Source organism: Furipterus horrens, unplaced genomic scaffold (assembly GCF_987537825.1).
Source record: "Furipterus horrens unplaced genomic scaffold, mFurHor1.1.pri manual_scaffold_2, whole genome shotgun sequence".
Taxonomy (NCBI): domain Eukaryota; kingdom Metazoa; phylum Chordata; class Mammalia; order Chiroptera; family Furipteridae; genus Furipterus; species Furipterus horrens.
Genome location: NW_028327172.1, coordinates 887002 through 913802, shown reverse-complemented (window position 1 = coordinate 913802; position 26801 = coordinate 887002). Strand labels below are relative to the sequence as shown.

At 56.7% G+C, this 26801-nt stretch overlaps 1 long non-coding RNA gene across 2 annotated transcripts; it reads right to left on the bottom strand.

Annotated features, from left to right (window-relative positions):
- Positions 1 to 3087: 3087 nt before the first annotated feature.
- LOC150017331 (uncharacterized) lies at positions 3088 to 26228 on the bottom strand. 2 transcript variants are annotated; one of them, XR_016509148.1, is made up of 4 exons: positions 25937 to 26228; positions 23361 to 23573; positions 8343 to 8621; positions 3088 to 3968 (listed from the first exon to the last, which is right to left on the bottom strand). It is a non-coding gene; the product is annotated as an uncharacterized LOC150017331 (long non-coding RNA). The 2 variants fall into 2 exon arrangements; XR_016509149.1 differs by lacking the exon at positions 8343 to 8621.
- Positions 26229 to 26801: the final 573 nt, after the last annotated feature.

Genomic DNA, 26801 nt, shown 5'->3' with positions numbered 1-26801 from the left:
GTTGGCTGTCTCCTTACTGTGAGGTTGTCTATCTCCTTGTCGCTTAGTTCTCCCCTGGAACTTTGATCTGTTTCCTCTTTGGGCCATACTTCTCTGTCTCCTCATCTTGACAGGCTCCTGTGTTTGTTTGCCTCTGTGTCTTAGGTAGAGCTGTCACACCTGTTGCGTTGTAAGGGGCGGAGCCTTAGGGATTCGTCAGTACAGGGCGACCTGTTTCATCACGTTGTGGCACTGTGTGTGGGGAAGGGGACTGAAAGGGAACAATGCCCTGTGCTGAGCACTTGCTCGTTTTCCAGGCACCTCTCCCACTTCCGCACCAGACTCGTGCCCCTCTAGCTGCTGCCCTGGCCGTCGTTCCCAGAGTGAGTGGGTCTGTGGACGTTCTAGGACTGTGGGGGCCCTTTAAACAAGTGGACTCTGCTGAGAGACCAGCAGTTTCTGCCTCCGCCCCAACCCCCACTGGTCTGCACAGTCAGAAGCAATGAGGCTTGATTTTCCCTGGTGCTGGGACAGTGGGATGTGAGGTCTGGTCTGGTGCTGGGAGCGCTCCCCAGGTGTCCCTCCCAACTTTTATAATCGACTTTCATAATGTGTGTCTGCGCTTTTTGACACCCTGTCACAGCTGCTGTCACTACTGCCACCACCACCACCTCCTACACACCACGTCCCCTCCGCCCCGGCTCCGCCCCTCCCACCTGTATAAATGAGTATTTCTTCTTTATATCTTTGTTTGTTGGACTTCCATGCAGCTTGGTTTTCTGGAACTTCTGGTTGTCTCTAATTTGAGGAAGTTGTATCCTCCTTAGCTGCGGAGGGAGATGCAGTGTGTCTGTCTAGGCCTCCATCCTTGCCGGAAGCCCAGTGTTGGCTTTTTCTCTCCTATGCCTCAAAATGCCTCCAGCCGCTACCCATCACCCAAGTTCAAAGCCACCCGCCCCCTTTAGAATCTTGCTGTTACAGCCTTCTGCAGCCCAGTATCAAAATCCTATCACGTTCTTGTGGCAGCTGTGACAAATGGTCACACACAGAGTGATTAAAACAACAGAATCCCCGTTCCCACAGCTCTGGGGGCCACAGTGCTCCTTGAGACTTCCCGTGCTGAAACCGAGCAGTGGACATGGCTGCTCCCCTCCCCCCCGCACCCTCTAGGAGCTCAGGAGGAGGAGCCATTCCTTGACCTCCTGCCCTCTGGAGAGTGTGGCCACCTCACTGTGAGGTTCAAAGCCTCCCCTGTCCACCTTCCTGTCCCTTTCTCTGTGCGTGGCCCCATGACCCTCTGCCTCCCTTTCACCAGGACACGTGAGGCTGCATTCAGGGCCACCTAGGTCACCAGGGGGTGTCTCTGTCGTGAGTTCTCAACTTCATCTGTCTGAGCACCTTCCAAGAGAACAGGTGTAAGGGAGATTGGGCATGACACTGTCACCCACAGGTCACATGCAGCCAGCATAGAGGCAGGTGACCAACAGCGGGGAACTCCTAAGGAAAAAGAACTGAAGGCCAGCATGGATGAGGAAGAGGCCAACTTTACAAACATAAGCACTTAGCAGTGGACCAGGTAGTAGGAACTGCGGGGAAAAGACACAAACAAAAACATGACCTTGGGAATGAGCCTAGGTACGAGGAAGTGACCGGGCACCGAGCAGCTCCCCTGCCCCGGCAGGTACATAAAGGCCCCGGCCCGGGAGCCCCGCACCAACCACCTCCCTCTCCACCTGCTCCTCTGACCTGCTCCGCCCTCAACCGCCAGAACCATGAGCTGCGGGGGCTGTCCCGGGGGCTGCGGCCCCAGCTGCTGCGAGCCCGTGTGCTGCTGCGTGCCGGCCTGTGCCTGCTCCAGCCGCGGGGGCTGAGGCTCGTGCGGGGGCTGCAAGGGGGGCTGCGGCTCGTGCGGGGGCTCCAAGGGGGGCTGCGGCTCGTGCGGGGGCTGCAAGGGGGGCTGCGGCTCCAGCTGCTGTGTGCCCGTCTGCTGCTGCCCGACCACCTGCTGCAAACCCTGCTGCTGCCCGTCCACCTGCTGCAAAACCATCTGCTGCCCGACCAGCTGCTGCAAACCCTGCTGCTGCCCAACCACCTGCTGCACCCCCGTTTGCTGCCCATCCAGCTGTTGCAAAACCATCTGCTGCCCGACCAGCTGCTGCAAACCCTGCTGTTGTCCAACCAGCTGCTGCAAAACCATTTGCTCCCCGTCCAGCTGCTGCCCAACCAGCTGCTGCGCCCCCGTTTGCTGCCAGTGCAAGATCTGATGGAACGGCCACTCCAGTCTTTAGCTAACTTCTTCCCGTCGCTCCACCAGTGAGGCTTCTGGCTTCGCCACTGTGCCTGACAATGACTTGCTCCGTCCACCCCCGTCTCCAGCCCATGAAACACCGTCCATGACAGAGGCCATGGCTCTCTCCCTGCCCTTCTGAGATGTCCTTACTCAGAGGAAGGGCACATTCCAATGCTCAGCCATATCCTCTGCAACCAAGGGGCCCCTGGTGGTGTTTCTGACTCTTCTAAGTGCCTGTATCTTCCACTCCCAGGCACTGACCCTGCGCTAAGGAGCCACCAGTGACTGGCCAGGGGCGTCCACTCCCTGCCCCTCAGGAAGGAAAAGGATCACCCCAATCACCTCCCAGCCACTCCCTTCTCCCAACAAAGTGCAGTCCCGTGGGGCTCCCTGATGGCCAACAGTTTCTGTATTTGTCTGTTAAACTATAATAAAGTTTCCTCCCCATAAAATCGTGTCTGTCCTGAAGCCATTTCATACGCAGTGTGATTCTCTCTCTGCAGTCTCCCTACCATTGTGAGTGGGCTACTAGGGCCCAGGCCCGCTAGCCGGGCACTGCCTCTGATGTCCCCATTACCTGCGCATGCACATCCCCACTGAGGCAGGGCAAACAGGGTGCCCAGCCCTGGGCCCCTATCAGGACGTGGGGCTTGTGTTCTTTGTCCGGCACCGTGCAGCAGTAGGACTTCTCTTTGGGGAAATAAACTAGGTGTATTGGTGCCAGCACCTCCCCATCCTACTTCCCTCCCTGTCACAGAAATGGGAAAACATTTCTCTGACTCCCTTGCAGCTATGGCCCCAGATGTAAATAGGCTCAGTCACTCTGCTTTCTCATTTTATTAGAAAAACAAATGAGGCCGAAGCACGGAGGACCATTGGGAATGACGTCAGCGACAGTCCATTGCCTGGCCGTGGGCACCACCTTTGCCAAGGCGCAGAGCCTGGAGGAGTCGCTCCGGGAGGTCAGCTTCTCCGGCCCTTCAGTGACTCCGAAACTGCCCAGCTCTCTGTATGAAACTCCACTGTGGTTAGAACAGTGAGGCAGCAGAATGATGCCTCCCCAGAGGCATCCTGTCCTAACCCCCACCACTTGTGACTCTGTTCGGTGACATAGCACAGGCAATTCAGGTGGCAGGTGGAGGAAAGGCTGCTCACCAGCTCACCGGTAATGTGATCAGAACACCTTGTCCAATACAATCACAAGGTCACGAAACAGGGAAAAGGGAAGCCAAAATGTCACACCCAGAAAGATGGCAGCATGAAAAGGACTCAACTGGCCATTGTGACTTGGAAGATGGAGAAAGGAGTCCTGACCCAGGGACACAGGTGCCTCTGGAGCTGGGAGAGGCCGGGACAGGGGTCCCCTGGAGCCTCCATGAGGAAATAGTAAAGGATTTTCTTTGGACAGAAGAAAACAAATGCCTGATGAAGGTTCAGAACACAGAAAGGAATGAAGCAGAAGGAAAGGGTAGACACGCGGGTCCATTTAAACAGCGTTGCCCGTATATAACAGCACAAATCATGGATCCTGGTGTTTAAAATGTGGTTAAAGCAAAACTCCGCAGTACCGGGGGCTCTGATGCAGGACGCGGGAAATGGGGGGGTGTCCTCGTTCTCTGCAGTACTGTGCAGGTGGTGACGTAGCTGGGTTTGGACCCATTTTAGTTAAGCCGGAAATGTGCATTCGTCTCTAGGGTGACTGCGAAGACAAAAGTAAGGGTGGTCTTAAAAGAAGGGGAAAGTGTAAAAGTTAAATTTTCCATCAACAAGAAGAGACGGATGGAACACACACAGAGCAAAGAGCACACCGGTGTCTCTGAATCCACGTGGCACACACCGCCAGCTACGTGAGACACAAGTGGACTGAAAGCCCAATTGGAAGGGAAACGCGGGTGGGCAGTGTTCCCAAATCCACGTTGCTTAAAGGAGATGCACCTTTTTTATGGGACTCAGAAAGGGTAAAGTATATAAAAATATATGACTTGCAAATGAAAAGTATGTAGGCAAAGATTTCTTTGTTTTGTTTTATTTTTGTTTTGAAAGTATATTTTATTGATTATGTTGTTACAGTTGCCCCCATTTCTTTTCCCTTAGCTCCCCTCTGCCCAGTACTCCCCTGTTTGAACCCCAGTTTGATTCTCTTCACCACTGGTTTGGAGATATTTGTCCCACCTGTCAACTCAAAGGGCATCCAGATTAAATAAAGAGTTTCAACAGAATAATAATAATAACAGCACAGAATAGAACAAAATGAAGAGCAGACTTGAAAAGGCACTATTTAAAGAGGACACCTCAGTACCCAGCAAGCACGTTAAAAACTTGTCTGCCACATTAGTGACCCAAGGTAAGTGAGGCTATTTACACAGACCAGCAGAGCTGAAATTAAAAGCCCCAGCGGTGCCAGACGTAGGTGAGACCGTGAAGCTACCAGAACTGTCAGCTGCGCCCCGTTGGGCTGGAAACTGACACGGCCCCTTTGGAAGATGACGTGGCACAAGCTACGAAGGCGGACAGACCGCCGGCGCTCAGTCACACCCCGGGAGGGCATGCCCAAAAGGAGCGTAAAGACACGCGCCTCCCTAGACTAGCGTGGAAGCGGTGCAGAAGCCTTACCCCCACAGCCGGAAACCAGGCCGCGATGCCTGCAACGGCACAAGAGACGCAGAAACGTGATGCCCACACGGGCAGTGGGATGCTACTAAAGCATGAAATTAGGGGAACTCCAGCTTCGGACCACCGCGTGCGTGGATCTCACGCACAAACCATGGAGTTCTGCACTCACATGACAGCGTTCCATTCTGCAGAGCTCCAGGGTGGGCAGGACCGCTCTGTAGATGACACGGCCAGAACCGCAGGGTCTGGGGAAGGAGAGAGAAGGTGCTGCCTCGGGAGCGTGGCTTTGTGACCTGAGCGGGGGGCGCAGCTGCGCTCATGGTGCCAGCACTTCCTGCCCACACGCCTGGCACCGGGCCGGCTCTCCAATGACTGGCATACCTAGCTTACTCAAAAGTAGGCGGCGGACTCCACACGTGTCCCTGTCCCTCCCGTCCTAAAGCCCTGTGGAAATTCATGAGTCCATTCAGCCCACGGATGGAGCATCTGTTCCGGGTCAGGTGGGAGCTGGAGCGGCAGAAGACAAGGGAACAAAATGTTTGTGCCTTTTACGTGCTCACGTAGCGGGCAGTGGCGGGGCCGGGAAGAGACGAGGAGCGAGCTGACTGCCGATGGTGACAGACATGACGACTAACATAGGAAAGGAAGGGGCGGGAGAGCAGGGCATGGCGGTGAGGTGGTGGGTACATTTCTAAAAAGGCGTGCGGGCAAGGCCTTGCCAAGATGCGGTCATGTGGGCAGAGGCCGGAGGAGGCTGGGGAGCCCTGAGGACGTGCAGGGGACAGACAGCAGAGGCTCCAAGGACACAGGTGGCAGCTGGGAGGAACCTGGAGGACTGTGAGGCAGCAGGAGACGCAAGGACAGGAAGGGCAGTGTGAGCATGTGGGGTCTGCTGTCAGGCCTTGGGGGCCGTTGAAGACACAGGGCATTGCCTTGGTGGGTTCGGACGTCACAGGGATGTCCCTCAGAAGACACGTGTGACCTGGGATCACATGGGGTCACTTTGCTGCTGTATTGAACAGGCTGGAGATGACCTGGGAGACAGACTGTGGCGGTCGGGCCAGTGGCCATGGCTGTGCAGGGGAGAAGCAGACTGGGTCAGAATGGCCGTCATCAACAAATCAACAAACAACAAGTGCTGGCGAGGATGCGGAGAAAGGGGACCCTGGTGCCCTGCTGGTGGGAATGCAGACTGGGGAAACCGCTGTGGAAAGCAGTATGGAGATACTTCAAAAAATGAAAAATGGAACTGCCTTATGACCCAGCGATTCCGCTTCTGGGAATTTATCCAAAGAAAGTCGAACCAAAGGACTTCCAACCAAGATAGAGGTGTAGGTGTAGGTGGAAACACTGCGTCTCCCTCCACAGCTAAGAAGGAACACAACTACCTCAAAACTGGAGACAACCAGAAGTTCCAGAACACTAAGCTGCATGGAAGTCCTGCAAACAAAGATATAAAGAAGAAACACTCATCCAGACAGGTAGGAGGGGCAGAGCCAGGGTGGAGAGGACGCGGTGTGGTGGTGGCAGCAGCGGCAGCAGCAGCAGGCCCGTGGAAAAGTGCAGTCACAAGTTTTAAAAAGTCAGGAGGGACACCTGGGGAGTGTTCCCAGCTCCTCACTAGACCGCCCACCTCACGGTCCCAGCGCCGGGGAAAATCAAGTCTCATTGCTTCTGACTGTGCAGACCAGTGGGGGTTGGGGCAGAGGCAGAAACTGCCTGTCTCAGTAGAGTTTGCTTGTTTAGAGGCCCCCACGGTCCTATAACATCCGCAGACCCACCCACTCTGGGAACAATGGCCAGGACAACAGCTAGAGAGGTGCCAGTCCCATAAGAAAGTGGGAGAGGTGCCTGGAAAAGGGGCAAGTGCTGAGCAAGAGGTATTGTTCCCTCTCAGACTCCTCCCCCACACACAGCACCACAACGTGGTGAAACGGGTCGCCCTGTACTGACGAATCCGTAAGGCTCCGCCCCTTACAATGTAACAGGTGCAACAGTTCTACCTAAGACACAGAGGCAAACAAACACAGGAGCCTGTCAAGATGAGGGGACAGAGAAGTATGGCCCAAAGGGGAAAAGAATCAAGGTTCCAGTGGGAGAACTAAGCGACGAGGAGATAGCCAGCCTAACAGATGCAGAGTTCAAAACATTAGTGATAAAGATGCTCACAGGATATGCTTGAGTACGGCAACACATAAGGGAAGAAATGAAGGCTATGCTAAGTGAAACAAAGGAAAATACACACAAAACCAATGGTGAAGGGAAAGAAACCAGGGTTCATATCAATGATTTGGAACATAAGGAAGAAAAAAACAGTCAACAGTGCAGAATGAGGAAACAAGAATTGTTGCTTAGGAACCTCTGGGACAACTTTAGACATGCCAACATCTGACTCATTGAGGTGCCAGAAGGAGAAGAGGAAGAACAAGGCATTGAAAACTTATGTGAAAAAATAATAAAGGAAAACTTCCCAAATTTGATAAAGGAAATAGACAGACAAGTCCAGGAAGCACAGAGAGTCCCAAACAAGCTAGACCCAAGGAGGACCACACCAAGACACATCATCATTAAAATGCCAAAGGTGAAAGATAAAGAGACTCTTAAAAGCAGCAAGAGAAAAGCAGAGAGTTACCTACAAAGGGGTGCCTATAAGAGTCTCAGCTGGTTTCTCAGAAGAAACTTTGCAGGCAAGAAGGGACTGGCAAGAAGTATTCAAGGTGATGAAAAACAAGGACCTACAACCAAGATTATTCTATCCAGCAAAGCTATCATTTAGATGGAAGGGCAGATGAAGTGCTTCCCAGACAAGATAAACCTGAAGGAGTTCATCATCATCAAGCCTTTATTGTATGAAATGTCAAAAGGACTTATTTTAAAAAAAGAAGATCAACACTATGAACATTAAAATGACAAGAGACTCACAACATCAACAACAGAAACTAAAAAAATAAAAACAAAAACAAACTAAACAAACAACCAGAACAGGAACAGACTCACAGGTATGGGGATCATCTGGAAGGTTATCAGCTGGGAGGGGGAGGGGGAGAAATGGGGAAATGGCGCAGGGATCAGGAAGCAAATTGGTTGGTACAAAACAGGGGGAAGTTAAGAATAACACAGGAAAGGGTGAAGCCAAAGAACTTATGTGCACCACCCATGGACATGAACTAAGGGGGGTGGGATTGCTGGAGGGAAGGGGGTACTGGGCAGAGGGGAGCAAAGAGAAAGAAACTGGGACAACTGTAACAGCATAACCAATAAAATATACTTTAAAAATAAAAGAAACTCAAAACACCGATTCGAAAGTACGTACCCACCCCTGCGTTCATCACAGTGTCCTTTACAGTCGCTAAGCTATGGATGCAGCCCAGGTGTCCATCGGTAGCTGAACAGTTAAAACAACTACAAGACACTTCCACAAGGGAGTGCTATGCAGCCATCAAAAAGAAGGAAATCTTACCTGTTGCAACAGCATGGGTGGACCTGGAGATTACTGTGCTGAGTGAAATAAGCCAGTCCGGCCCTGGATGGTGTGGCTCAGCAGATAAAGCACCGGCCAGTGGACTGAAAGGCCACCAGTTCGACTCCCAGTCAGGGCATGTGCCTGGATTGCGGGCCAGGTCCCCCACTGGGGGCGCACGTGAGAGGCAACAGATCAATGTTTCTCTCTCACGTTGCTGTTTCTCTCCCTCTCTTTCACCATCCCTTCCGCTCTCTCTAAAATCAATAAATAAAAACTCTAAAAAAAAAAAAAGAAAAGAAAAAAGGAAATAATAAGCAAGTCAGAGAAAGAGACATACCATATAATTTTACTTAGAGGTGGAATCTAATAAAAAAGAAAACAGTAACAAACGAAATAGAAGCAGCCCCACAGATACAGAGAGGAGCCTGATGGGTGTCGGAGGGAGGGGGTGGGGGGCCGGGGGTAAAGGGCGAGGGATTAAAACACTCACAGACATAGACAGAAATATGCTGATTCCCAGAGGGAATGGGGGGGCGGTAAGAGAGGGTGAGGGGGCAGGTGGAGGGAGACGGGGGTAAATGGTGACGGAAAGAGACTCTCCTGGGTGCTGAGCACACAGTACAACACGCAGCTGACATATCAGAATTGTGCCCCAGAAGCCTGGATAATTTTGTTCACCAATGTCACCCCTATAAATCCAATACAACTTTTAACAATAAGCAAATAATTAAAAAGCCAAACCCTATGTACTTCACTTTGATAAAAATTTAAATTAATCTTTAAATACTGAATAACAAAACTAGTATGAGAATTAATTAGAAATTAACAGTCTCCTCAACGAGCCCAAAGGACTGGGCCCTGGGCACCGAGACCATGAGGCTCGCTCCCCGTGGCTCCTGCCCTCGCCCCCAGCGCCAGCCACTGCAGGAAGTCAGACCCCTGAGGATGCTCCTGGGACCCTGCGCGGTTCTGGCAATTAGCACGAAGGCAGGTGGCCCGTTCCTGCCGCTGCCGGGAAGCACCAGGCAAACAGAAGCTGAGTCCCTCGTTACACAGGCCAAGAGAGGAAGACACCGAATTTAGAAACCTAAGAGAGTGGACGTTTCCTGAGCCAGTGAGGACGGGGACACCCAGCAAACAAACACGGCACAGCAGAGTGGCACACAAGGAACCAGGAAGTGACCACGTGCCGGCCTGCGTCCCCCCTGCCCCGGCAGGTACATAAAGGCCCCGGCCCGGGAGCCCCGCACCAGCCACCTCCCTCTCCACCTGCTCCTCTGACCTGCTCCGCCCTCAACTGCCAGAACCATGAGCTGCGGGGGCTGTCCCGGGGGCTGCGGCCCCAGCTGCTGCGAGCCCGTGTGCTGCTGCGTGCCGGCCTGTGCCTGCTCCAGCCGCGGGGGCTGCGGCTCGTGCGGGGGCTGCAAGGGGGGCTGCGGCTCGTGCGGGGGCTGCAAGGGGGGCTGCGGCTCGTGCGGGGGCTGCAAGGGGGGCTGTGGCTCGTGCGGGGGCTGCAAGGGGGGCTGCGGCTCGTGCGGGGGCTGCAAGGGGGGCTGCGGCTCGTGCGGGGGCTGCAAGGGGGGCTGCGGCTCCAGCTGCTGTGTGCCCGTCTGCTGCCCGTCCAGCTGCTGCAAAACCATCTGCTGCCCGACCACCTGCTGCAAACCCTGCTGCTGCCAGACCAGCTGCTGTGCCCCCGTCTGCTGCCAGACCAGCTGCTGCAAACCCTGCTGCTGCCCGACCACCTGCTGCACCCCCGTTTGCTGCCCGTCCAGCTGCTGCAAACCCTGCTGCTGCCAGACCAGCTGCTGTGCCCCCATTTGCTGCCAGTGCAAGATCTGAGGCTCTGCGCCCAGACTTTCAGTCTCAGAGCCTGGGGACCTGAGTCAGGTCTCTCCGCACATGCTCCCTGAGGGACTGCAACACCCTCCTCCTTGTCTTATGGGGTTCAGATCACCCTCCACTGTGCAGCGCCCTGGCCTGTCTTTGTCCCCCTCACTCAGGAGCAGTGTGATTCCTGGACCCCAGGGATGCCTCTGCTTGGAAGAAGGTGCCAGCTGACAGCCATGAGGTGCCCTTCTGACTGGTGAGCAGAGCCTCTGCCGGCCCTCCTGGGCTGGCGGAGGGGTGGGGGCGGACCCTGCAGAGCCAGGGCTGCGTGTCAGCATGGTGACCAAGGACTGCTGTGACCTGGCTTCTTCGTCGCCGGGACTCTAGCTCCTCCGGCCACATTCTCCATCACCATGACTAGCCTTCACTATGACAGTTTCCTTCCTCCTTTGCTTCCAACTTCTTCTGTTTAAAAAAAACCCTGAATTTCTCTTTAATAAAACTTCTCCTGTCCCTGGAAGCCCACCGTATACTTGGTGTAATTCTTTCCTGTCTGGTGACGAATCACCAACGGCCACATAAATATGATCTTGGACCCGCCACCTCTGTCTGGCATGGCCACAGAGCACCTCCCATGGGCTTGTCTTCCCGGTGGCCCCCAAAGTCACCGTCCTGTCCACTGCCAGGATGAGGGTGCTCTGACACAGGGAATGGGCGCCAGGTGCCTCCCCTAGAGGTGCCAAGGGCAGACACACACACAGACAGTGCTGAGCGGCAATGACCACCAGAGCCGGGCTTGGCAGGAGTGCCCAGGTGACCGGGAACAGTGGCCACCCGCCTGGCTTCCGGCTCCCAAGTGCTGGTCAAGGCCAGGCCCAGAGGGAGCCACGGACGAAGATGCCAGGCCCTCCCCTTGGGGAGCTGCGGACCCCCCGCGATTCAGACAAATGATTCAAAGACAAAGTGAGGGATCAGCAGTGCGCTGCAGTGAGTGCCACTCGGGGCCCCGGCCGCCACAGCGAGGGCACGGGTGCTTTGGGGGACCTGGGGGAGTGAGGCTGTCCCACGTGGACACGCCTCGGCAGCGCCGTACTGCCAGAGCAGGTCACTGTGCAAGGTTTTAGAAGTGACGGTGTTTCTGGGGAGGAGAGGACCCAAGTTCGTGCGGAAGTGCCCCGGCCCAACGAGCGTTCCACACCACAGAGAAAAACCCAGAAGCACGGGCGGTCGGTGGGCGCCCATGGGCTGTGCAGCGAGACCCAGAGAGTGGCTGACGGCGGGGGGGGGGAGGCATGAGGGGGAGGAAACACAGAATGACCTGGAAACAAAATTTTGGATTTTCCCAGCTCCATTTGGGAAAGGAGAGAGTGTGCCAGAGGCCTCGCCTCACCAGGGAGCCGGGGGTTGTTTATTCGACGGTGCTGAACGAAAATGCGGTTTAAGATGCTTTGGTCAAATATTCTAGTCGGGGACTCGGGAAAGGTGGCGTGGGTGGACAATGGGTGCCTGCATATTTCTGTGTCCACACGTAAAAGCAGACAGAGTCACCAGCTAGGAGCTTAGAAGTCACAGTGGGTGCTTCTACCGAAACCAGGGGAGCCCAGGGTGTGGGTTTCCAAGGGCCACAGCCCTCTGCGGACTCGGCATCTAGGCAGGAGAAATCGGGGTGACGGCCAACCCCCGGAGGACAGGGGGCCCTGGAAGCGGCCACGAGAGACCTGCATAGGTTTCGAGCTCAGCACCTAAAACGGGGGGTGGGGGTGGGGGCTCCCTGCGGGACGGGGGCCGCGGCCCTGAAACCAACGGCCACGCAGCTCCCCCGTCCAGAACTAGGGGACGGCCCCGGCATGCGCACAAGATGCCCGTGGGCCGTGGGCCAGACCCGGAATATTTGGGAAACCAGGCGACAGCCGGCAAGGGAAGGGCGCACGGGCCAGCGGAGAAAAACCGTTTCAGAAACAGACGGGAAGGCAGGGGACCCCAGAGCGTGTGAGCACAGCAGACAACGTGAAAAACCGCAAAGAGATGAAAGAAGAAACAGAGGATTCAAGAGAAAGTGACAAACGCTGAAGCGGGCCAAGGCCCCGCCCCCGAGGCCCCGCCCACACGCCCCGAGGCCCCGCCCACACAGGCCGGCCCCCAAGGCCGCGGGGAGAAGCGGGGCAGGACAGGGCCCTCGGGGCCAGAGGCGCCCCAGGAAATGGAGAGAATGCAGACGCTCAGCACCGCCTTAAACACAAGGCGGGGGGCCTTACGCCCACGCGTGTCCGCAACAGCGTCAGACGTAAACGGACAGACGGGCCCCAGTTTAAATGCCGTGACTGCTGAACTCGGGTTCCCCAAATCCCGCTGCAGGCAAATTCAAAAGCCGCACCAAACACACACAGCGGGAAAGGCTAGGCTGTCGGTGGGTTAAAAATCAAGGACGAAAAGGGCGGTCCGTGCAAAGAACGCTAGATTCCTAGGAGGCAGAACAGAAATAAAGGCCCAAAAAGTCACTAGTGTCACTTCAATAAACTAAGAGTTCTAACCATTTAAAATCTGTTGAGAGCCCCGGCTGGTGCGGCTCAGCAGACTGAGCACCGGCTTGCAAACCGAAGGGTCGCTGGTTCGATTCCCAGTCAGGGCACAGGCCTGGGTTGTGGGCAGGGTCCCCAGTTAGGGGCGCGTGAGAGGCAACCACACAAATAAATTAATAAAGTCTGCCGATTCATTACGAAATGCCTTTAAAAAAAGGAAGCAACATTTGACAAACTACGGGGTGAGAGGAGGAAAACCGAAATCAAAGCGGAAATTTTTAGCAGCCCTGCCTGCGTAATTTACATGCAAGCAGACAAAAACCATCAGAGCCGATCTGGCGTGTCTGAACCCCAAAATTAACCAACTGACCTCACACGTCGTATGCAGAGCCTCGTGTTCCGGGTCTGCACCCTCAGCGCGACCGCAGAAATGGACAAGAGCAGCCCAGACAAACGGCAGAGGGCTAGAGCCACCCGGAGCCCGTTCTGTCTCCGCCTTGGGAACAGGCTAGAAACCAACACCAGGAACCCAATGGAAATTTCCCGAATGGGTAGAAACGAAGACACAGCAGAGCTCTGGCTGATCTGGCATCTTCCTGAGGCCAGCTGCTTGGAAGAACGGGGCCAGTGTGTCCAGAGAGAACAGGCCCATCCCCTCGTGGGGGGCCAGCGGGTAAACTGTCTTCCAGCGGTGACAAGGGTCACCTCCCAGACGGGACAGGTGAGAAGGGAGCGAGCAGGACTCCTGCGGGACAGGGATCCTGTCGGTTTTCCTGCTGCCAGCGGAACGCCCACACCTCCCAGAACACCCGAGGACACACGGCGAGGCGCCCCGGGGGCCGCTGTGCAACTCACAATCGTCAGCAAGTGACCCTCCCGTGTCATGATGGCCATGCCCATCCTCGTCCGCCCCACGCAGGGGCACATGCTCACGCGCGTCTCTGGCATCCCTCTCTCCCACGAGTTCATGGGAACATGCGGGCGTCCTGTTGTGACAGACAGGGTGTCTTTTTCCAGTGTGCGTCTGCTTACCTTTGTGATGGTCACCAAGCTGGTCCTCTGTCTCCTTGTCAGCCCTCCTGGCATTTCTGAGAGGTGCCCGCCTTGCCACAGGAAAAGGCCACTACACAGAGTGTGACAGTCTCCGCAGGGATGCCCCGCCCTGCAGGGAGCTCTGTGCTGCCCCACGCAGCACACGGCTTACGTCCCTCTCCCTTGGATCTGTGTGTGTGTTTCCCTGGGGTGCGTCCCCGGGGAGGCGAGGGGCCGTGTCATCGGGCACACGTGTATGTGATACTCCAGGCCACCAGCTTGCTCCTCAGCAGAGCTACCAGACGTACCCTCTCTGCAGCTGTAAAGGGCTGTTTTCCTTTCATTTGCTTTTACTCGGGTTTAAAATAAGGGTGACGCCCTCTCAGTGTCCTCGTGGCCACTCATGTGTGTCCCGGTCCTATTCCCTGACCCCTGACCGTGTCCCCTTTGGGCTCCTGGCTCCTCCACACGCGCACCCCCCTCCCCCACTTCACTTGCAGCACTTTCTAGTGTAACCCACACGTCAGCCCTTCGGTGGCGATAAATGTGGCGACACCTTCTCTCGGGTATCCCGCCACCCTGCATGCTGCTCCGCGGTGGCCTCCCTCAACCGAGGAACCCTTAATTCCGTGGGTTTGATGTGCTGAAATCCGGCATTCTTCTTACCATGACTTGTGCTCTGGGTTGGATTTAAGAGTTCCTTCCCTACCCTTAAAATAATAAACATGACCTCCGGCTCGGTCTTCTCCTCTTTCCATATTTTCCCTCCCACCGGAACACGTGCTGTCAGGTCTTAAATCCATCCGGGTCCTACAGGGGTGAGGCAGGCGCCCAATCTGAATTTCCCGTGTCCAGTGGGCCCTCTTCCCTGTTCGGTGTATTAGAAATCACAGTTCGAAAACCCTCGGTTCTCTCCTGGGCTCCTGTCCCATCCTTTCCTCTACTTACCCAGCCCCGTGCCAACAGCACACTTTGAATAACTGGGACGCGTCACGCCTGATATCTGGCCACGTCCCACCTTGGCCGATAGCTCGTCATCAGCTCAGTCACTCGTGGGCTTTCCACGTGCGCCTTAGCTCTGTGGGGACAATTCCCCAATCAGACCCTCCTGGGATCTCCACCGGAACGGCGCTGAACCTATGGATGAATACAGGGAGTGCTAACCCTGTCTAAGGTTAGGCCTTTGCACCCACGAACGGGGTACATGACTCCACTCATCCACATCTTCTTTGGGCTTTTTTTTTTTTTTTTTTAAGATTTTTCCATTTTCCTCATAGAGGTCGCAGGCATTCCGTATAGATTAAGTACATGTAGCTTTTGTTGCTATTTTAAATGATGCGTTATTTTCCACCAGATTTTCTAATTATCCGTGGTGACGAGGAAGGCCCCGTTGCTGTTGGCTGAGCTGGAACCCTTGAACCTGTGCACAGTGACCTGTTGACTTGGAGGTTTTCCAGGCAAATGGTCAGGTTCTCTGGAAGAACGCGGCGATTTTCTCCGCCCCGTCCGGGTCGCACAGGAGCTGCAGCCCTGCTGCCGGCCATCCGGCAATTTCTAAGTGGCTCCGCGAGGGCTGTGTTTGCGGGAAGCCTCCGCTGCCCGGTGTGACCAGGGGACGGGGTCTTCTGTGTCTCTCCTTTCTAAGCCACTAACACAGAACACGTCCTCTGCCCTCCCAGCCCCACGGGGACCAGAGCTGCCTTCAGGACCAGGGCGCGCTGGGTCGCCAAGCCCAAGCCCCGGTCCAGGCCCGACGAGGGGCCGAGCGCCCTCCACGTCCTTCCCTTCCTCCCCTTTCTGAAGACTCCAGACCTCTGCTCGTGGCCCCACCAGGTCTGAGCCCCAGCTCCACGTGCCTGCCCCGCTAACACCTCCTCCGGCCACCGCGGACCTCCTGGTGGGCTGTGAGGGTCCTCGGGCTGTTCCGGGAGCGCCGAGCGCACAGCCCAGGCTCGGGCCGCAGCTCCGGCCGCCGCACCCAGCCCGGCCCCTGCTCGCCCGCCTGCCCCGCGCTCAGCCGCCCGCCGGAGCGGCTCTAGCTTCTCACTCGGGGAGCTCCGGGACTGGCCCGGGGCCCAGGGGCGGCGTGGTGTGCGCAGGGGGCAGCGGCTGCTCACAGAGCTCGCCGGGGCTCCCCGGACGCCGCGCGTGGGTGTGGAGGCACATGTCGCTGCGCCAACAAACCATGAGCCAGAGGGAAGGGAAAGACACACGGCCGAGGTGCTGACGCGCCCGTGAGGCGGGAGGGGCGAGCAGGCTGCCGTCTCTGTCTCCCCGGTTCCTGGCCCCAAAAAGCTGTCCTTGCACTCAGACCATGTTTGGTTTGAAAACATTGTGTGTGAAATGTACAGGGTTGGTCGCTTCTAAATCAGTCAAGGCGCAGGATCCAGCCCGCTGGCCAGGGACAGGAACCCCCAAAACAGGCGTTTGCAAAGCGGCTCCTCCCCAGTCACGAGAAACAGCCCCCACAATGGAAGCGGAACCGGACGCAGGGCTGGCCGCTGGGTGCTTCGGAACCCAGCCTCCGACAGGGGCGGGTATAGGAGCCCCGTCCACCCCCCAGGGGAGGCGCAGCCCAGCGAGGCCAGCACGTGCGAGACCCTACGGAGGAAAAGGCATTCAATCTTGAGGCCACGGCGCTTCCAGGCCTTCTGCGTGAGCGGAGAATCACGTGGCGTCCGTGGATGAGAAGGATCAAATCTCTGCGCCGCCAGGTCTCCCGTCAGCAAATCTATTAACTCAGTGCGGGCGCAATAACCCTGCTGACAAGGTGACTCACTCCACGGGGACAGAAGAGACGGGGCGGGGGGGAGGGGTCATGGCCAGGGTCATGGTCAACTCAGTCTCGTAGGGAGCCGGATGTTTGAACTGGGTCCTGGAGGGTCCCCGGGCAGAGGGCGGGCCTGGAATGGGGCGGAACCACACGCTGCAGACCACCAGGACTCGGCCATACCAGGCAGGCCTGCTATTCACTTGGAAAAGAGTTTTAAGTAAGTGGAATCTCTACTTCAAAAAAAATACCCAAAATTTAATTACTTTATAACTCCCAGCTTTCAATTTTCAAAAAAACAAACAAACATAAAGGGAATTATATCTGATGAAGGGTCTTGAGGAAGGGAAGGAGTTTCCAAATAAAAAAACAAAAATATGAACTCTAAAGAAAAAGGTGAACACGTTTTGCGACATCCAAATTTTAAAGGCTGGTACACGAGAAATGGCGGCAGGTGGGCGGGAAGCACAGAGGGCGACCCCCACGGACTGAAGAACGACAGTGGCAGTGCCTGTTCCTGATTAGAGTCCGGAAAATTGAAAGAACCTCAGAACTCAAGAAAACAATACGCAGCCCAGCTTTGCTACGTGGGCAAAGGATGTGAAGGGAGGGTGAACGAACAGAGGATTCTGGCAACAAAGAAGCATGAAAAGACTCGCAGGCTCACGAGGAACCGGGAGCAGCGAGGCCGAACAGAGCAGCCCCGCCTCCCCAGACCGGCAGGTATTCCCGGTGATGGTGACGGTGGCAGGCGCGGGCTGGGACGCCAGCTGGGACGGCGGCTCTGGGGGATGGGCTGGTAATGCCCGCTCAGGGCTCAGTGGATCCCAGGACCCAGCTGTGAGCGCCCCCCGGCAGGTGCCCCAGGGACTTCCAAGAGCCAGAACAGGTTGAAATAGCAAAAACCGGCAACAAAATGTCCCCCAGCAGGTAAACGGATACTCTAGTGGTTGCACCTTCAGCCATTAGAGAAAATGGACCCACCCAAGCACCAGGACTGACAAAAATCTCCAGCCCTGATTTCTTCAAAAGCCATTTTCAGAAGGAGAAAGAAAGCATCCTCCCAATTCCATGCAGTTCAAACCCTGCAAAATATGTGCGTTTCAAGATAATATATAGTTCGTAAGAATGTCCAGATCTCGCAGGACTGATGAACTCCAACTCAGAAACGTGCCTACAGCACGGGGTGGCGGGGAACACGGATGGGTGTGTGAAGGGCTTCATCTGTCTTTGTAAATTTTCATAATGGGGAGGTTTGGTACATGTTTATTTGACATATTATCTGTACCCTTTCCACAGCTAAAATACATCATCTCTTAAAATCAAATGAAACTCTGCAGTTAATAATGCGACGCACCCTTGGGTGGGGGACGGGGCCCCCTCAAGTCTGAGCATGATATCAGCAAAAGGACTGGGTCCTGATGAGCAACCAAGAGCAGGTAATGGCACGTGAACCTCAAACCAGGAAAACAAGGTGGAAGAGGTCCTAAATATGGCACACGCAGGAACCAGGAAGTGACCGTGTGCCGGCCTGCGTCTCCCCTGCCCCGGCAGGTACATAAAGGCCCCGGCCCGGGAGCCCCGCACCAACCACCTCCCTCTCCACCTGCTCCTCTGACCTGCTCCGCCCTCAACCGCCAGAACCATGAGCTGCGGGGGCTGTTCCGGGGGCTGCGGCCCCAGCGGCTGCGAGCCCGTGTGCTGCTGCGTGCCGGCCTGTGCCTGCTCCAGCCGCGGGGGCTGCGGCTCGTGTGGGGGCTGCAAGGGGGGCTGCGGCTCGTGCGGGGGCTGCAAGGGGGGCTGCGGCTCGTGCGGGGGCTGCAAGGGGGGCTGCGGCTCGTGCGGGGGCTGCAAGGGGGGCTGCGGCTCGTGCGGGGGCTGCGGCTCGTGTGGGGGCTGCAAGGGGGGCTGCGGCTCCAGCTGCTGTGTGCCCGTCTGCTGCTGCCAGACCAGCTGCTGCAAACCCTGCTGCTGCCCGTCCAGCTGCTGCAAACCCTGCAGCTGCCAGACCAGCTGCTGCGCCCCCGTTTGCTGCCCGTCCAGCTGCTGCAAAACCATCTGCTGCCCGACCAGCTGCTGCAAACCCTGCTGCTGCCAGACCAGCTGCTGCACCCCCGTTTGCTGCCAGACCAGCTGCTGCGCCCCCGTTTGCTGCCAGTGCAAGATCTGATTTTTGGTTTTTGCGGGGACTCTTCCCAAAGTTGGTGTCATCCCCGGTGGCAGGCTGCAGCAAAGACGTCACCTGCCCTTCCCAGCCCCCCGAATGAGCCTGTCCCTCTCCACCCCAGAGCCCTACCTGCTATCCCCTCCCTCGCCAGATGTGATCGTTTTTCGCTGGCTTTCCGCAAGAAGTGCCGTGGGCATTTGTGGCCAAGAATGACCCCCAGAGCCCCGTCTCCCAGCAGCAGAAGACCTTCCCCGCACCTGCGGCCAAGGACCGTCCCCAAGCCCTGCCTACCTGGCCCCTCCTCCAGGGAGGACATCTGCGTGGGGACGGCACAGGCTTTTCTGCTTGTTCTGTGGTCACTAAGTGGCCCCTCCTGCCCTGTAAGCATCTAATAAAGACGCTTGCCCCACTGCTGTGTTGGTGCATTTATCCGTTTTCCTGCCTCTGTGGGGTGGGGGAGTGTGCGTGGGAACAGCGCCCGTGACCCGCTCCATTCCGGGGCCCTGTCTGAGCTCCCGGAGTGCCCTCCGCCGACGCTGCTCCGCTCTGCCTCCCAAACGCCACGTGCATGTTCCCATAGCCGGCTAGCGGAACAGCCTGAGTAAACCCTTTTCCTCCCAGCACCACAGTGCCCACATGTGGGACGTGGGCTGCCCTCTGAGCCTTCCTCGCAGAAAAGGATCTGTGGGTGGGCAAGCAGCCCCATGAGACGGGGCCTGTTACAGCGACCGGGTGAGTGGCTCTGTTTTTCATGTCGGGATGCTGACGGTCTTGGGGCCCCCACACACGCTTGAGGAGCCGATGAGAAAACCCAGTGTCGCCAGCAGGACCCCCAGCCCGCACGGACAACCTGTCCCCTAAGCAGGACAAAAGCCAAAGCACGGTCCCTTCCCCATGTGCAAGCTTGGGGGCCTGCTCTGCACACCCCACTCTGTGACGAGCAAACCCTGCCCTGCCCTCTGGGTGGGCAAGTAATGTCCTCACCTGATGCCTAAGCCGCTGGAGGGCAGGCCACGGGACGGCCACAGAGCAGGCACCTCACCCCCATGCTCTGCGGAGGCTCCGGCGAGGACTGAAACCACTCGGGCCACCTCTGCACCCACAGCCCCAACCTCCGAACCCTGAAGGTCTGTGTGGCGCTGTCCTGGCAAAAGCCACAGCGCAAAGCTCTGCTTCTCCCGGAAGCTCAGTGACCCCGCTGCAGCCATTAGGAAAGGCCAAGTTCATTGCAACATCCATAGGTTAAAAGACATTAATAAATTTTATGTTTTTAGCCCTGGCTGGTGTGGCTCAGTGGATTGAGCGCTGACCTGTGAACCCAAGGGTTGCCAGTTCGATTCCCAGTCGGGGCGCAGGCCTGGGTTGTGGGCCGGGTCCCCAATTGGGGTGCAGGAGAGGCAACCACACACGGATGTTCCTCTCCCTGTCTTTCTCCCTCCCTTCCCTTCTCTCTAAAAGTTATTAAGTAAAATCTTTCTTTAAAAAAAGGCAGCTAACAGGAGAGAGAACCTGGATAGAGGCGGAAGAGGAAGTTGCGGTAGTCGGGCGCAGACAACAAGCCCAGCAGTACAGTAACCTGCGTCAGCGATCACCCTGCGTGCGCGCGACCTGAACACTCGCATCCGATTCGGACACCAGGCTGGACACTGAGAGAAAACTCAACTGCACGCTGTTCACCAAAGACACACTTTAAATACGGGGACCCAGGGAGGCAGGAAGCAAAAGGTGTGTCATGCAAACACCGATTTTGTAAAAAGCTGGCGTGGCTGTGTTAGTGGCAGACGCTGCGTGTGGGCTCTAGGACCGCACCGCGGCTGGAGGTGGCCAAGAGCATCTCCTGATGCTAGACACTGTCTTCAGGCGAGAGCCCTGGGCCCCAGGGGCTGGGGGCGTGCGTGCGTGTTCGATGGCCACAGAGTGCCGGTTGGGGAGCAGGGGAAGTTCTGGAGACGAGGGGGCGGCGGCTGCGGGACCGTGTGCATGTGCCCGACGCCACTGATGGGCACGTTTATGTTATGCGTGTCTCAGCACAACAAAAAGGCGATTTTACATGAGAATTGGCAAAAGTAAAGGCATGCGGAAAGCGAAAAACAGAAGGCTGAACGTGTGCAGCGCGCCCGGCTTGTGAGGACACGTGATGCCGGTGCGGCGGCGGAAGCGGGGCGCTGATGGGGTGGGTCTAATGCACTGGTGACACCGACAGGGCCAGCGGGGTGACCGAGGGATGTGGCTCTGAGAGGAATTAGCCAGAACGCTGGCTGCATGCAGAAAACCGTGCGAACGAGCCACGTGTCCGGGGACAGAGGGACGGCTAAGCGACAGTCCCTGCGTGCAGTGGAAGCCACAGCACCTAAGATGGGCCCCCAGGCCGCCACCACCCCCGGCACCACCAGGGCAAACAGACCAGGAAGTGATGAAAAGCAAACTGAGGGGGAACAGTTGCTTATACGTCAATACCTAAAAACACACACGGGGACTTCCAGGTAAGTCAGAGGCTCAGACAGACACGCTGCGTCTGCCTCCACAACTAAGAAGGAACACAACTACCTCAAACCTAGAGACAACCAGAAGTTCCAGAAAATAAAGAAGAAATACTCACCCTGACAGGTAGGAGAGGCAGAGCCCAGGCGGAGAGGACACAGTGTGCTGCCAGCAGCGGCGACAGTGGCAGGCCAGCAGAAGGCTCAGTCAAACATTTTACAAACTCGGGAGGGACACCTGGGGAGCATTCACAGCTCCTCACCGGACCTCGCAGCTCATGGTCCCAGCACCAGGGAAAATCAAGCCTCATTGCTTCTGACTGTGCAAACCAGTGGGGCTTGGGGCGGAGGCAGAAACTGGCGGTCTCAGCAGAGTCTGCTTGTTTAAAGGGACCCCACGGTCCTAGAACATCCACAAACCCACCCACTCTGGGAACGATGGCCAGTGCAGCAGCTAAAGGGGCGCAGGTCTCATACGAAAGTGGGAGAAGTGCCTGGAAAAGGGACGAGTGCTGAGCAAGCGGCATTGTTCCCTCTCGGACCCTCCCCCACATACAGCACCACAACATGGTGAAACGGGTCGCCCTGCACTGACAAATCCCTAAGGCTCCGCCCCTTACAACATAACAGGTGCAACAGCTCTACCTAAGACACAGAGGCAAACAAACACAGGAGCCTGTCAAGATGAGGAGACAGAGAAGTATGATCCAAAAGGGGGAACGGATCCAGGTTTCTGTGAGAGAACTAAGTGATGAGGAGATAGCCAACCTAACAGATGCAGAGTTCAAAACACTTGTGATAAAGATGCCCAAGGGCTTGACAGATATACTTGAGTACAGGAGACACATAAGGGAAGAAGTGAAGGCTATGCTAAGTGAAACAAAGAAAAATCCACACAAAACCAAGGGTGAAGGGAAGGAAACTGGGGTTCAAATCAATGATTTGGAACATAAGAAGGAAAACAACAGTCAACCAGTACAGAATGAGGAAACAAGAATTGAAAAAAATGAGGAAAGGCTTAGGAACCTCTGGGACAACTTTAAATGTGCCAACATCCAAATCATAGGCATGCCAGAAGGAGAAGAGGAAGAGCAAGAAATTGAAAACTTATGTGAAACAATAATGAAGGAAAACTCCTCAAATTTAGCAAAGGAAATAGACATACAAGTCCAGGAAGCACAGAGAGTTCCAAACAAGCTAGACTCAAGGAGGACCACACCAAGACACATCATCATTAAAATGCCAAAAGTTCAAGATAAAGAGAGAATATTAAAAGCAGCAAGAGAAAAGCAGAGAGTTACCTACAAAGGGGCGCCTATAAGACTGTCAGCTGATTTCTCAAAAGAAACTTTGCAGGCAAGAAGGGACTGGCAAGAAGTATTCAACGTGATGAAAAGCAAAGACCTACACCCAAAGTTACTCTATCCAGCAAAGCTATCATTTAGAATGGAAGGGCAGATGAAGTGCTTCCCAGACAAGGCAAAGCTAAAGGAGTTCACCATCACCAAATCATTATTATACAAAACGTTAAAGGGACTTATTTAAGAAAAATAAGGTCAACACTATGAACATTCAAATGACAACAAACTCACAACTATCAACAATTGAATCTAAAAAGAAAAAAAAATCTAACTAAGCAAACCAGAATAGGAACAGAATCATAGGTATGGGGATTATTCAGAGGGTTATCGGCTGGGAGGGGGAGGGGGAGAAATGGGGAAAAGGTGCAGGGACTAAGAAGCATAATCGGTTGGTACAAAACAGACAGGGGGAAGGTCAGAATAATATAGGAAAGGGTGAAGCCAAAGAACGTATATGCATGACCCATGGACATGAACTCAAGGGGGTGGGACTATTGGAGGGAAGGGGGGTACTGGGCAGAGGGGAGCAAAGGGAAAAAAATGGGAACTACTGTAACAATATAATCAATAAAATATACTTTAAAAAACACCGCACACACATGGGACTCACACATGCAGTGAAGCATAAAGACGGACCTGGGAAGACACCCAGCACCCTGCCCTGGCTGCCTCTGGACAAAGCGGGTCAGGGGAATGGGGTTGCCCCTGGGTCCCCGCTGTCCTGTGTCTCATCTAAAGCAAAAATGGAAAAATACAGACATGATTGGGGGATCTAGGAGCTCAGTGCTTGTTTACTATTCTCTCTGCACTTGTTTGTAAGTATTTAAATATAATAAATAACAGGAAAGAAAATCACCTGTGACGTGTCATTAGAAGCACACAGAGCCCTGGTCGGTGGCTCGGTTGGGTGGAGCGTCATCCTGTACACCAGAAGGCCACGGGTTCGATCCCTGGTCAGGGCACATGCCTAGCTAGCAGGTCCGATGCCTGGTCGGTCGGCGCCCATCCCGGAGACACTGGATCCATGTTTGTTTCTCTCTCTTGCTCTCTTTCTCTCTCTCTTTTCTCTCTAAAATCAATAAACATATCCTCCGGTGAGAATTTTTTTCAGCATATAGCATATCGCTCGGCACACTGTCCTTATAGCTGAACTACGGGAATAGTCTAGTGAAACAGAGTAGGTTTGAGTACCACTGCACATCCAGAGAACACAAAACACCACGCAGAGACTGAGCATCGTTCCTTGAGTGAAAAAAAGCCAAACACACAAGAAGTCATGCTGCACGTTTCTGTCTCCATGAAGTTCGAGAACAGGCGACGTTAGCCTGCTGCGAGAGGTCAGAAGGCCGGGGGACAATTGTCCGGAAAGGGGCGCGGAGGAACTGTCCGGGGTGACCGGAGAGCGCTGGCAACACGGGTGCACCCCGTTTTCACATCCATCTGCCTCCGTGTTCACCTGAGACACGCGTTTTATTAACTAGGCCTTGACTTTTACAAAGTCAAGTAGTGGGAAGTGGACACGTTGGGAAAACGGTCCCTCTATGTCCACTGGGCTGCAAATCAGCGAGAGGAAGCGAACCGCTTTCCTTTCAGAAGCGCCCGCCCCGGGCGTCCTCGCCGAAGCGCAGCGCGCGCAGGCGGGCGGCAGGCGGCGCGCACGGACCACCGAGACCGGGGCGCTCGGCTGGCCGGAAGGATGGACGGACCCAGCACGCAGCCTCGCTGCCTCCCTGGCCCTGCGCGGGTCCGGCTCTACCCCCGGGACCTCGCGGAGCCGCATTACCTGCGGGGAACCAGGGCGCCCCGGACAGCCGGGCTTGGACTTTGCCTCGCTTGGCACAGCGGCCACTGCGGGAGTCCAGGCCACATCGGAGCTGTAAACCCCGCGAGGTGTTCCCTTCCACGCGCGTGGCCTACTGCTCGGAACCATCGCAGCTCGTCCCCCAGGACGCCCCTGCCTCCCCCCACCTGCGCCCAGAGGACATGCTGGCTGCCCAGCAGAGCTGAGCCGGTCTCGGGGCTCAGGGCCCACCCGTCAGGCCCCAACCCTCTGCTTGGGGATGAGGGAGCACCCGAAAGCCAGAGGGGATCGAATCTAGCTCCTGGACTGGGAAGCACCTAGGGTCAGAACTGGTGGCCTTGCGAAGCCACTGTCCTCGCCAGAGTGAGCATCTCCTTACCCACCAGCCCCGCTGCGGCAGAACGCCAAGTTTTGAGGGCTCATTTGCAGGAGAAACAGCCGTTAGGATTAGAAAATACGCATGCGGAGACACACTCCCCTGGCCAGGCACAGCCCGGGGCACTGTATGCCACCCACAACCTGCAGCTTCCGGAAGGGGACACAGGGACAGCACCGCCAGCCCCTCCATGGCCCGCCGTCTGCTCAGGCCTAGCCAGGAGCCGCCCAGAGCACAGCAGAGTCCTTGGGGACCGAAAGACCCCGGGCCACTGGCGAGCACTGATCCCACCTGGGCTCCGCCGCAGGGAGCTGGTCCACCCCTTCCCGGGGGCCCACTCAGACACCACCGCACCCCGACCTTCCTCCTCCCTCCTGGGCTCCCCCTGGGCCAGGCAAGGGGAGCAAGCGGGGCTGGGCATCTCCCGCCCCCTCAGGGGCCAGTGCTTCCAGAAAGACGTGGACAACCTCACCCCTGCGGGTCCCAGGCCTGCCCGCTCGGCTAGGGCCTCCCGCAGTCCCCACCACCCCTCCCGAGGCCCTGCCTCCCCCACTTTTCAGACAGGGCGTGCGCCCAGCGCAGCCAGGTCCCACCGCAGCCCACCCCCACGGCTTGCTGGGCATCTCCCTCACTGAGCACCAGGTCCACCTCTGGCCGGGACCTGTCTGCCTCAGGGAAGGAGCAAAACCTTGAGCCCCGCCCCAGCGCTAAACAGCCCTGTTCCCAGTGCTTCCACCCTCCATCCCCTCCCCACACACACACCCCACCACTGCCCAGATGCTCCTCAGGCCAGCGAGGGAGGAGTCCCCAAGCACTCATTAAACTCCTACTGTGTGCTAAGCTCTGAGGCAGCACAGTCTGGTCAGAAGAACTGAGGACGGGACAGGGGAGGGCCCCTCCTAATCCCTGGCCAACACGCACCTGCTGCTCGCTGCCCTCTGCCCTCCCCCATTCCCACTCAGAGCTCTGGGGTCCTGGGTGCCCACGCTGGCCCTGAGGGGACAGGCCAAGTCTTGCCTGCTTCATTTTTGTGACCCTTCTTTCAACCGGCGATAGCCGAAGGCCATCCCCAGCTCCCTCCCTCCATGGCAAAGGGCTGCACTTCCCGGGGACCGAGGCCTCTCCCAGAGCCCAGGTGGCCGGCGGAGGCCTGCGCTGGTGGGAGGAGAGACCACCCTCACTCTCCAGGGGGGCAGCCCGGGCCAGGGCTGGGGATCTCTAGGCTGCCTAGTCCCACCTCCCCGAAGATAGTTACCTTCCAGGCTCCCGGGCTCTTCGTTCCCTTTCTCGGAAGTAAGTCCCAGCGCGCGGCACAGGGCCTGGCCCCGAAAAGGCACTCGGTAAATATTGACGAATCAATAGATGCGCTGCCGCGTGTCCTCTCCGCCTCCAGCGCTCTGGCCTCCTCCTCGCGGAAGGACAAGGTCCTCTCCTGCCCGGACGGTCCCTGCTGCACCACAGGGCTCCTGGGCCGCCAGCCACTGCTCGCATGTCACCTCCTGGGGTGGCCTCCGGGACGCCCACCTGCTCCACGGTGTTGCTGGCCTCTGTTTCCGGCGGCCCAACATTTGCCCAAGGTGTAATTACCTGTGCTTGTTCCCGCTCTGGACTCCCAGCGTCCAAGCCGCCGGCTGGCTGTGTTCCCACAGCGACCGGCTGGGGGCGGACCCTCCCAGTCTTTACTGGGGATGGGGGTGGGAGGTGCGGGGAGCTGGGGAGGGGGACGGGGACTCACACCGTCGGGGTGAGCCCCGGGCAGCGCTGTTTAGGGGCGGTTTCTCAGTGGAAGCGCCAAGGGCTGGATGTCATCGGTGGGGCTGGGGCGCACAGCCCTGCTCTGCGCCCTACACCAGAGTTCGTGAGATGTGTGACGGAGGCCAACCATCTCGCCTCTAAGCTGCCAATCCTCTCCCAGGCGAAACGGAGACCTGGGTTCCCGCCTCCGGGGTCGCGGAGACGGGTGAGCGCAGACGCTGCAGGGCAAGCGCTCCGCAGGGCTGGGCTCAAGGTGCGCACTCGCGGGCCAGCCCCGGGGCAAGCGAGAGCTCTCCAGGAGGCAGGCCCCGCACGAACAAAGGCTGCGGGGAGGGGGGCGGGGGCCGGCGCCGGCTCCTGCTCGA